This window comes from Geospiza fortis, unplaced genomic scaffold (assembly GCF_000277835.1).
Source record: "Geospiza fortis unplaced genomic scaffold, GeoFor_1.0 scaffold157, whole genome shotgun sequence".
NCBI lineage: Eukaryota > Metazoa > Chordata > Aves > Passeriformes > Thraupidae > Geospiza > Geospiza fortis.
In genome coordinates, this window is record NW_005054314.1 from 3,073,781 (window position 1) to 3,086,523 (window position 12,743).

General features: G+C 39.6%; 1 protein-coding gene across 1 annotated transcript in view; it reads right to left on the reverse strand.

Annotated features, from left to right (window-relative positions):
- TENM1 (teneurin transmembrane protein 1) overlaps positions 1–11,326 on the reverse strand; it is a 781,733-nt gene extending 770,407 nt beyond the window's left edge. Inside the window, exon 1 of the mRNA XM_014306575.2 lies at positions 11,163–11,326. The gene's annotated coding sequence lies outside the window, so the exon portion shown is untranslated. The remainder of the gene's footprint in view (positions 1–11,162) is intronic.
- Positions 11,327–12,743: the final 1,417 nt, after the last annotated feature.

The following is a 12,743-nucleotide window of genomic DNA, read 5'->3' on the forward strand; positions in this document are numbered from 1 at the left end:
AATGGACTGCAAAGAAAGCAGTTCCTCCTGTTTCATGCCCACTGATTTCCCACACCAGAGAAGAGATGTTGTTTTTCAAAGTCACAGTTCAGTTCAGCAAGGAAGAAGTGGCTAATGCCAAGAACAGCAAAAAATTACTGTCAGCTCATTATGAAGAAAAAAAAAAAACCAAAACAAAAAAAACCACAAAACACCCAACACCTGCAAAGCTAGAATTTCTGATCAGCAGGATGGCAGAGATGGTAATTTTATGGCAGTTCATTAATACCATTAAGGCAAATTTTCAAGAAAAAACTGTTTGCATGACAGGACTTCAAGCCTTTCTTTGCTCTATTTGTGATCAGCATGGGGTCCAGTCAGATCTAACCATTGGGATTTAGAAAAATGAGATTAAAAGTGGATCGGAATGCAATATTTCAGCAGAGCAAATATCCAAGAAGGTATTTGCAGGATGTTTCCTTACAGAGAAAACAGAAACAGAATATGTCAGTGAGCATAAGCTGCATTATCAATGCCATTATAACACTGTGGCTCTTCCTAGTCTGGCAACACCATTCTGGCAGTTTATGACTTAGGCTGACTTCTTCCATCTCCAATACAATCCAAATAAACAGAGGTTGAACCACACATGAACCCAGCAGTACCTAAATTATGGAACTGATTTCAATATTGGCTTTTCCTTATAAATGCTTAGAAGCACTGGAAATGATTGCTTTCTTGTTCCCTTCAGTCACCAGCAGGCAGGCTAGATTTTCCCCTTTAAGACAAAAGGATCTTAATTCAAAAGCTGGTACTTTGTGGGGGGTTTTGATCACCATTAAAATTGGGTCCAAAATATCACACCTCTGAAAGCTGGACACGCTTATTTCCAACCTAAACATAGTTATATAATTTTTCTTAATTTACTGCTCAACTTCTGATAAATTTATCTGGTTGGACTAAGCACAACAAAGTCTCTCGGACTCCTCTTATAAGACTTCCCATTCTCCTGAACATCCTAGTTTAATTTCAACTGCTGCATTTCTTTGCACCAGTTCCAGCTTGAAGTCACCTTAACTAAAATCAGGAAAAGAAAATTATTGCAAATATCCCACATTATTGTTTCTGTGGGACCTAGTTCAGGTGTTTGTTATTTCCTTTGCTAACACCAATATCTCATTCAGCACAGTGTAAGATTGTGTTTGCCCTATTCATTGATGTTTTGCACTGATGACTTGCAGTCATTCTATGACTTTCTCCTCTTCTGTCATTTCCAATTAACAAGCTCCTAGCTTATAACAGAATTGTATTGTTTTTGTGCATGATCTTGCACTTTGTCCTATTGAATTTCATTCAGATAGTATTACTGCAGTCCTCAAGGTCATTTTACTCTTCCAGTATGGAATTCTGAACTCCCTGTGACAGGGCCCACAAATATTTTGGGCTTCAGAAAAATTTGTTTTGCTAATTTCTTTTTTCAAGGGAATTATTAAATTTTTAAAACAAGATATACCAGGAGCATTTCTTGAGGGATTGACTTGTAGCCCCACTACCTGACATAACCTCAGTGTGTCCCTGGCAGATTAGAGTAATGGACATTGTCACTGCAATGACTTTGAAGTACTTGAAACAGAATTCCAGAATATTTTTATCTTTCTCTCTGAAAAATAGTCAGAGCATTCAGAGACATCCAGGCACTCTACTTATCCACAGTATCAGGGTTTTTATGCATCTTTCACATTCCTGACTATCCCCATACAGCACATGGTCTAAACCAAATTCATTGTATTTAAAACTTCACAGCACTGCAGTTGTGACATCACTACACGGAACAGTACCTGTACCTGGAGATGTCACAGGTGACTGAACATATTTACTGGATGTAAAGCACCTACTTCATTTATCATGAAAAAGTTACCACAAGGAAAACCATATGTCTCTAAAGGCAAGTCTAACCGTTATCAACTCGCGGCACTGGAAACATCCTCAAGTTCAGAGAAAAGCACATGGATATGCTAGGTCCAGGATACTGGAAAATTGAAATATAAACTTGAGTGGTGAACAAACCAGTGCTAGCCCCAAGAAAATGAAGTTCTTGGCATATCTCTGATGATCAATCTACCTGTGCTACAAAGAAATCTATTTTTTAGAGTTTTTTCCTCCTGCTTTTGGGTTTTCCATCTCAAAGGCTTGAATGATGACCTATCTTGAAAATAACTGTTTTCATAGTATTTTACGAGACAGTTTAGAAATACTTAGGAAATAATGCAGTTGCTACACATCAGGACTTCAGAAACATTAGCCACACCACCAGCAATAGTCAAAGAAAGAATGAAGAGTGGAGAAGGATCCTTTTACTCCTTAACTGAAGCACAGACACTGCATGTCAGTTTTGCCCTTGGGTTTATTTATACAGCAAAACAATTCTTGAAATTCAGAAGTCCATTTCTATCCTGCAGGAAAATATTATGAAGCAGTCATTCTGCTGTTACACTAAATACTGCATTTGGGAATAGGTATTCCAATGTGCTGCATAGCAAAAATCCAGCACCTCGTGAGAATCCTTTCTTCCTGTCCCTTCTGCCTCTCAGCATCCTTCTTCCTCTAGAAGCACACAACATTTTACTTGGGTGTCACCTTCAGTCTGCCTTCTGAGGACACATTTACACTGTTCTTCCCCTGTAACCTGCAGAGATCACCCTTGCCAAGGTACAGGAGGCAGCCCATGCAGACCTTTGCTCCAAGTCTTAACACCTCTTTTCTTAAATGTTACAGAGCATTTAACAATGGCTGTTTCTCAGCACATGGTATTCACTGGATTCTATCCTCATATACTGTGCCACTGCTCAAAATGTAAATGCAGCTCCAAAACATTCCAAAATAATTAGGCAAACTTCATGAACTTCAAGAGTGTAATTAATTGATAGTGAAGTGGGAAAATTGGAGGTTTTCCAAGAGCCTCCTGGAGCACTCACCTGAGTCTAATAAGCAAAACCCTTCCAGTGTCACATCAAACTCTAAACACATCCATTCCAAAGACTGTAATGAGAACACAGTTTCTGAAAATCAAAATAGTCTTAAAATTAAGCACAGAGTTTTTTTATAATTTTTAATTTCTTCCTCTGGCTTTGTTACATTTTTCATTACATAATTGGAAGAATTGCCTTCAAGCAATTTTATGAGACCTACAAAAGCTCATTTTTACCTCTCTGCAGAATACTATATATTTAGATTTTTAATAATTAAGCATTACAGCTCCCTGTCATATTGTCTCATAGAATTTCAGAGAGGAAAGTCACACAGAGAAAAAGATTATTCAAATTTACTACAGAAAGAGAAACAAACTCTCAGAGTGCATGTCCTACTGTAATTCTCGTCAAAATTGCCAGCAGTTATGGCAGTAAAAATTTTTAGCGTCTTGGGCTACTCAAGCGAATTCCTGTCAACTCATTTCCTTGGTTTTAAACGTGAGCAAGTGAAGAAAAAATTGAAGGAGAAGAAGAATGAAACACAGGCATAAATGACAGGGACTGTTCTTTATCTCCTCAAATATAAACAAGTGTCCTGAGGAAGACAGGTTTTGTCACTAGCCCCATGACTAGCCAAGTTCCAGAATTCTGTGTGGACTAGCATTGCTTGGGAGCAAATTGCCAAGTGCAGCAGAATTGTGAATAAGCATCTAAAGACAGGAGAGAACACAGGCTTATTTGCAAAACAACATGGGAAGGTCTCCTGTGGTGTTATCCTTGGTTCACCTATCCAAATCCCTTTTGCATTAATCAGGAAATTTCAGCATTATACCAAATGGATATCAAGAAAGACCATGTTATGTAAGGACACAGCATGTAAAGAAGTCATTCTTCCATTGCTGTGGTTTATTCCTTACCTCCCACCTCACACTGGTTTCTGTACAGTACCTGTACAGAGACCAGTGGCAGACTGAAGACCCTTCTTTAAGTCTACAAATTTTCTTTAAAAAATGGCAGACCCTTCTTTAAATCTACAAATTCAAAACATGAAGTGTACTGGGGCCATGAAGTGCCATTTGAAGGGAAGAGTACCAATAAGTACTTTTTAAATAACACCCTAAAAAGCTCAGTGTCTTCTTATTAATCAAGACAAATGCTCAGCTGCCAGGAAGCCCTGGGTGTTGGCACTGCAGCCCACACCAGGAAGGGAATGCAGCTCTGGAATGCTCTGTCTGGGGACAGGGTGTGAACATGGACCTCAGAGTTAGGGATCTCTCATGTTTAGGCTGCCTTGTAAGGAGGTTCTTAGGAAACTCAAGTGAAAATGGGGACAATTTTCCTGTTAACAGAGAAAGACTCAAGCGCAGCTGTTCTTCTGTCTGGCTGCAGAGGCTCCCAGTGGTGAATGCCAGGCTGGAGCCCCAACACAGCTGATAATTCAGCTTTGAGCAGCTGACCTTTGGTTTCTGTTGCAGTAAAATCACAGTGAGCTGTTTGGGTGTCATGTCAGTGCAACATGTAATTCATCTGTCATTCTGCCTGAATTATGCTCTTTTACAAAAAATGTTGATCTTAGATGATATTAATATACCAAAGAACAATTAATTTCAAATATTTGAGTACTTAAAGGCTACAATTAATTTGAAAGGGGGTTCTAATTTCCTTACCTCTGTATGCTGTATACTGTCTATTCTCTCTGATTTCTAGGTCTACAGATAAAGTATTAATAAGGCAAAATTAGTTTTATTCTATGCAAACCATTTTTCTGTTTTAGTGCCCTACACAAGTATTCTTTCATCCTGGCAATAGAACACAGAAGACTGTCATTCATTTCTGCTGACTTAAATATCCATTATATTGTGTGGTGATTTGCTGTTAAATCTGACAGGTATTTTGTTGGCAAATGTAAATAAAGGTACAGCCAGTCTGGAACACTGGGGTATGCCTCACGTTCAACAAAGCACTCATGTCAGCAGCTTGATGGATATATTTTATACCAGGAAAACCTATTTCAATTAAATACCTGTCATTTTAAGAAAGGACTTCACAAAATAAACAAGTTGTCTGTAAGAACAGCTGTTTTACCTTTACTCCTCTTGAATGATGTCTGTCTTCTCCAAGAGATTTGTAGCAGTCTGATTGACACCGAAGTGAAAAGAAAAAAGCACAGAAGGAAACTACACCCAACAGCATGGCCACTTCACAAAAGTAATTTCTTTCTCAGAATTTGTGTTGCTTTCTTCTGCTTCTTTACAGGTACCTTCGAATTGCTGCACATTGTGCTAGGTAGGGTGCTGAACATAGAGATCCTCCTTCTCTCCACCTCCCATAATTTCCTCAATAAGTTGCTTTATCCAAAGAGGCACTTCAGAGATGCATTCATTGTACCAAACTAATGCACCATAATATAATACAAATTGCACTCCCATCTTTCTGCCTCCCTTGTAGCTCTACAAAATAACCTTAATCCTGACAAATTTTACCAGCTGTCAACCCTGGCACTGCCTGGTTGCTTAAAATAAATATAAAAACAAAAGCTTTTGAACTGTAAAAAGAGTAATCAATTTTTTATAGAACCATAGAATGGCTTGGGTCAGAAGGGACTTTGAAGATCACCTGGTTCCAACCCCATGGGTAGAGGCATCTTCCACTAGACCAGGAGCCCCATCCAACCTGGCCTTTAACACTTCCATGGATGGGGCATTCGCAGCTACTCTGGGCAACCTGTTCCTGTGCCTCATTACACACACGGGAAGAATTTCTTCCTGACATCTCATCTAAATCTGCTCTATCAATTTAAAGCCATTGCCCCTTCTCCTAGCACTCCATGCCTGTATAAAAAGTTCCTCTCCAGCTCTCTTGTATCCCCTTTAGGCACTGTAAGGCTGCAATGAGATATCCCTGGACCCTTCTGTTCTTCAGGCTGAAGTCCAACTTTCCCACCCTGTGTTCAGAGGAGAGCTGCTCCAGCCCCCTGAGCATTTTTGTACGCCCCTGTGGACCCAGTCCAGCAGGTCCCTGTCCTTCTCAGGCTGTGCCCTGGGGTGGATGCAGTGCTCCAGGCAGGCTCTCAGCAGAGCAGACAGGGGCAATCCCCTCCCCAACGTCCTTTGGATGCAGCCCAGGGCAGGTTTGGCTTTCTGGGCTGTGAGCACACATTGCTGGGTCCCACTGGGCTGTGAGCACACATTGCTGGGTCCCACTGGGCTGTGAGCACACATTGCTGGGTCCCACTGGGCTGCTCCTCTCAATCCATTCTCCACCCAGGCTGTGCTTGTCTCAACCCCTGTGCAGAAGCCCACCCCTGGCCTGGCTGCTGAGTTTGCACAGAGCCCCCTGCCCAGCCTGCCCAGGTCCCTCTGGGTCCATCCCTTCCCCCAGCACCAACCACACCCCGCTGCTCAGTGTCACTGCCAAACCTGCTGAGGCTGAATTGTACAAATCCCTGTGTAATATTTCCTTTTGGATTGTAAAAATAGTGTCATTTTCTGTCCTAGGTAAGATTCAGACTAAGAATCATGTAAACCAGTGTCCGGGTTGGTTTTTTAATTCTAAATTACTCAGATTACATATTTAACTTTAACTTTTAAGAGGTTTCTTTTTTTTTTCCTGCCAGTATTGTATGTGGGGCTCATTAAATGCTGACCTAAATCCATCTCTCTACATTTCATTGTAGCATGGCAGATTTTGTGATGGTTCTAATCAGGCTTAGTAGAGCTGCCCACCTCAATTCCATTAAGGAAAAGTCAACACATGCACACTTGCACCCTAAGCTAGTGGTGATTCCTGGAACAAGCAAGCAAAGCCCACAGAGATAAAACAGCTGTCCTACTTTATAAAAGATATCATTTTATATCTAGCCTGCTTCTTTCCTTTTATTTTTCTGACCCCCGAAAAGTTAAACAATGAAATAGAATACAAAATTAAATAAAGCCAGAACTTTAAACAAACTCATTAAAATAGCAGTTTTTCAGCTTCCAGTTTATTTTCTGTGTCTCTCACCATTCAATTTTGCTTTCCATGTTAAACTCTAAATGAGGCTGAGGATATCAAGAAGGCAAAAACATGACAAGCTATTTTTTCCAATTCTGCTTATTCTACAAATGATCTTTATCAGAACTTCCTTGTGCTAAACACTGCTGCTAGGACTGATTGAATCAGATCAGGGCTGTTATCATTTCATTTAGAAAAAAAAGTTTTAAGAAATCAGATATATATTTTGTTCAAAATTATTATTTAAACATAAGTACTGCATAGAGTGTCTTTTAAAAAGCAGCAATAAAGTCTCAGCCAAAAAATAACAAAATTTTCACATTCTGCCAGAAGTGTAGCCTTATAGATATGATAAATACAGCTCCAACATCACAGCCTTTCCACATAGCATCAAAAGGCACTAACAGAGAATAAATTATTTAATGATTCCTTAGCTGTTAAAAAAGTCTAGGGCAGATAAAGTTATATAACACAAAACCCGTAGTCAGAGCAAATACAAACATCAGAATTTGTTGTTACAGTAGTTACCAGTCAGTTTGTCAGAACATTAATGGTCCAACAACCCACAAACCAACAGTTAATTGCTAGTAATGATTGGCTTCTTGGGGATTATTCCTTAAATAAATCTTAAAAGTTGTGTGCTGTTAAGTAACTTACAATTTTCCTAAAGTTGGCAGTGAAGTCCAATGGTTAGTTAGTGTAGTCAGCCTTGCCATTAATCCTGATCCCCTGAGTCCAGCCATTAATTCTAATCCCTTACACATGTCGAAAGCAAAGTACAAAAGTCCCTGATTGTCTTCAACTATTCATTTGGAAAAATGTTACCCAATATCTTGACAGTGGAAAAAGAAAAATTTAGCCTCACAGCCTTGTTCATGCTCACAGTAGAAGGAAGACAAGCCTGAGTGCTGACATGCCTGCTCAATCTAATTGCCACCTGTGAGGTTGTTTGGAAATCCTCATGTATAAATTTGCAGTCATCACACATTGCTGGGACTGTGTGTTTAGTGTTTTGCTTCCAAAAATACCAGGAAGTTATTAAAATTAACTAAACCTAGATGAAAAGATAATGGCCACTCTGGGAACCCACAGTAATACAGAATTATATCAACACATAGAATGTCATACATTGCATTTGATAGTCCCTTTACTGACATCAGACTCAGCTCAGGCCAATTATTTGATACAATAAAATGTCAAAAAGCACCAAGAAACATCAATTAGCTGTAGAGAAGGACTTTTCCTTTCATACATCAAGTGATAAGACCCATGCAACAAACCTGAAACTTTGTCACGTGATTTCCAAAGGCACTAGGAGTCCAAGCTTTCCATCTTAAAAGAGCAGTTCTTGGAACTGACAGAGAGATTTGGTCAAAGCCACCAATGGAAAGGAATACCCACACATTGCAATATGACAGTGCAATGTCAGCTAAGTTTGATACCTCTGGATAGTCAGATTTGATACCTCTGGAAGTCAGACTTGTCTGGTTTTATATTTTAAAAAAGCTACACGGAACCAATTGAACCATTTCTGCTGAGAAATCGTAAGATTTCTGGGAGAGTAAATCCAATCTACTTTTAGATACACAGACATTATAGATTTGCTATCAGTGACTCCTGAGCTTCTGAAGGGTTTTGTTAAAGGTAACAGGTTCCCCCATAGACAGGGCCATCCCATATCCCCACTAAGCTCTCTGCAGTAAGGGGGATCTCTTCCAGGGTAGGGATGAAGCATAAAGATTTCTGCTATCTGTTTTATAGTTTAAAATATGATTTATAGCCATGAAGAAAACAGCATTAGTTCAGCAGGTTTTTAGTGGGGTAAACAACAGGTAATAAACCAAAAGAAATAATTAAGGCCAAGTTCATAAACTACAAGGTGAACTAGAGCCGCAAAAAAGCAAATCTACATAAAGCACTACTAGTGTGAGTGAGGATAATCCAGAAAAACTCCTATCTGCAATATGTTCCCAAACAAGCAGCTGCCTACACCTGTATTTATGAGTAAACTGAGGCATAAAAATGTAGTGACCTGCAAGCAATACCAAGCTAAGAAACCTTTAGATTACAATGCACAGTCCCTGTGATTCCCTTTCTTTCAGAGAAACCTGCAAGGTGTGACACTGCATTAATAAATAAAAAGCCATTTAAATCCAAAATTTAGGGCCTGAGTCAATTAATAATTTTTTTAAGATTGTTTGAGTATTCTGCATATCCCTAGGGTGAGCATTTGGACTGAAGGTTAAATAAAAAACCCAAACAAATATAGACAAACAAAAAAACCCCCCATAAATCCCAAACCCACCAACTGTAATTCACCTTAAATGTTCCTGAAAACCTGAATTTTATGAGTCTCTACTGAAATACATTGATGTGTTCAACTTATTACCTCCATTTTCTCTTCACGATAATGATTCACTTCAGTTTTACATCAACCTGTTAAAACAACCTGAAGGGCGTGAGTATAATTTTCATCATCTCAAATTTCATATGTGAAGAGAAATTAAAGGAGTCAAGACATCACTTTCCCATTCTAGTTTCTTTCCCATCTAGGTTGCTAATTGAACTGGTACTTTCCAAGTGCAAATTTTCTGAAGCACTGAATTTCTCAGAATGGATGAAACAGGGTAAAACTGTTCTCACCTACTGCCAGATCCTCGAACCAGTGCTGGTCACTGACTAGATCTCACCTCTATTTCACAGCTGTAATTTTCAAAGCTATTTCTTTTGTACCTTCTTAGCTTTTATAGCTATCAGATACAATTCTCATTTTCTAAGAATTGTTTTTTTCATTATGCTCATCAGAAAAAAAAGGCTATGGATTTAGACATCCTCAATAGTTTTTCCTACAGATAAGAGTCACAAGATACCTTTAAACAAAATATATGGAGCTATTTCTGCATAGAGCAATTACATACAAGAAAAGGTTGTGTGGCTATTGAGAAAGCTGTGCTATTATCAGTATTTATTTTTTATTACAGCAGTGGTACCTAAGCTCTGACTATTTTGAACACTATTTTCAGGTATTTTTGCAAGCAACAGAATCCTTAGGCATGGTATACTTGCTGATGCCACTGCTTATACGTTAAAAATACGTAGAGATATTTACCCTTAAGAATTCCTTGTCTGGGCAATTCTGGCCTCATGTGTGGAAGAAAATGTTAAAGATTGCAAAAGTTTGCCTCAGACTCCCTTAGCTGCTCAGAAGACAACAACTTACACTGATCCCACAATGAAACTCTGGGTCTCACAAACACCACGGCAACCCTCACAGGACTGACTCTTAACCTCAGAACTCATGGAACTGCTGCTCCTGTTTTTAATAAATTTATTAAGTCCCATCCCTGTCACAATACACACAGTAGAGGTGGAAGAGATGTCACCTAACCATTCATTCCTGCGAGTGAACACAAATAAAAGCACAAGGAGGAAAACACTGCACAACAGGGTCACAAAGGGCAATGCCAGCTTTCACCTCCTCCTCGCTCTGCCCTCTGTCCTGTAGTACCAAGGCAGAAGAAATGAGCATTTGTGACCTCGGGCTCCATCCCACCCCAGCCCTCAGACACCTCAGGAGGTGCCTGTGTTCCCACAGGCTTGCAGCAGGCAGCCCTGTACAGTGAATATCGTAACCACTCACTACAATATTACATCAATTATTTGTTAGCAGCAATGCTAACCTGCCACAAGACAGCTGCCTCGGGAAAGTTTAGAAAAGTCTTAATAAAATATGCATAAGTAACTATGAAAATATAGTGGATAACTGTCAAAATAACTTTGAATACAGCAAAGCATATCTGCTGACTTTCCAACACAAAAAGAATTTATGGTAATAAGTTTTGGAAAGTAATACAGCCGTGTTGCTAAAAATGCAGAGCAGCTGCTTCAGTTATTATAAAATAGCTAATTTTTACTCATTTGTGACATGGTTTTGTAGATGGGTAACAGCTGCAGTTTCACCCAGCTGCATCCTGATGCTAAATGCACACTTTAAGCCATCAGATGAAAGTATAGATTGCTTTACTTTACAGCACTAAGTACCAGTGTCTTTCTAAGAAATACCCTGAAGGTCATTGGCAATTAAAGCTCCCCAAGGTCTCTTTCACTCGGGGAATGGTGACTGGCAGACATAAGGTCTCCACAAGTCAGACACTGTACAGCAACATAGCAAGTAGTAACTGAGCTGCATGGATTTAAAAGGATGTTGAAAGGGCTTCCTACCTGGTACAAGTTGCTACTCCCCCTCACAGCCTGGAACCCTAGATGCTGGCTCTTCTCCTTAATTGCTGAGGTAACACGAATTTCTCTAGTAAGAAGTGGGGAGGGAAAAAAAAAAAAAAAGAAAAAAGAAAGAAAGGTTCTATTGGCTGCTGCCTCCTTCTTAGAAAGGTTACTTCAAATGCCTCTCTCACTCCCTATTTATTTTCTCTCCCTCCCAGAAGAGCAGTTTAGAGGGAGAGTAACGGAGTGTTTATCCTGGCTCTGAGGATGCACGCGTGTGCGATAACTGCCTGCTCCCTGCAGTACAGCCGGCATGATGTGATGTGCATACTAAAGCAGTTTGCATTAGGCAAGGCTTAGCAGAGCCAGCTTCCAGTCTCCACCTTCTATATCACACAACCACAGGACTATGGGGCTCTGCTTAGAGTATAAATGCATTTTCTTTGAAGATAGTCTTTAAGGAAAAGGTGATACTTATGTATCACCTCACCTATGAAAGCACAGCAGCAGCAGCTATAAGTGAAAATGCAATACAGTCATACAAATGTGCAAAAATTCCCTGTTGTTTGCTGTCATATGACAGATGATGCTAAAAGCAAAAACTAATGAGACATCTCCAGTTAGGAAACATTTATCTGCTGCCATCTATCAAACAAGCAAAGGCGTAAATAAATAAATAACGCCCCAAAGAACAGAGAGGCTTAAATGTCTACAGGCTCAAAGATAAATGCGTGATATTTATACACTTTAGTCATGACTGAACAACAGATACATTATGAACAAGAATTAGCTCTAAAGTACTACATTTATCATAAATCTGAATAAATATTAGAGAAAGGCTCAAGCTGTAAAGCCCTGATTTGGATTTTGAACACTCCACAGCTCAGGAGTGCCTCAATCTGGGGATTTGGCTCTAGCCTCTCTGTCCATATTAGCTGCTCATGCACACACTTACAGAAGTACACAAAATAAATAAGACTATACATGAATATATGAAAAATCCCTTTGCTTGCCCAGGTGTATGAGTACAGTAGTAAGGGCTACTCTGTTGGCTGCTTATACTTTTTCATTTTTTTTAAATCAGGGATTTAGTTCTTAGGTTCAAAGCGTATTTACAAAGTCCACATACACTTGGACTATTGTGCAACTTTTTATAAACTATCTGGGCATCCTTTCTGGATGATCCCCTTAGGAGCATCAGGAGTCACCAAGGTCATGTTTCTTCCTTTGTGCTACACCAGGCCTGACCAGCCTAGAGGTAGGGAACTTCCCCTGAATTCTCTGTATATTCAGAGTAATTTTATAGCCACTTATTTATTCTTTGCTCTATATTCAACTGTTCTACAATTAATTTTTCTCCCTCCATGCTGTTTACCTCTCTGGCATGTTTATCAAAGGATCTGAGCTTTGGATAGGTGATTCAAGGGAGCTACCTCAGTCTTTCCTCATGTGGGCACTTCTGACCTGCCTGGCAGCAGTAACAGGTGTGGGGCTTGGTTTGGCTGGTTTTGTTCTTATAGTGAGCATGAGTGACTAAGACTGCGCTGATGTTCCAGCAGACAGCTGAAAAACATTTTGTGT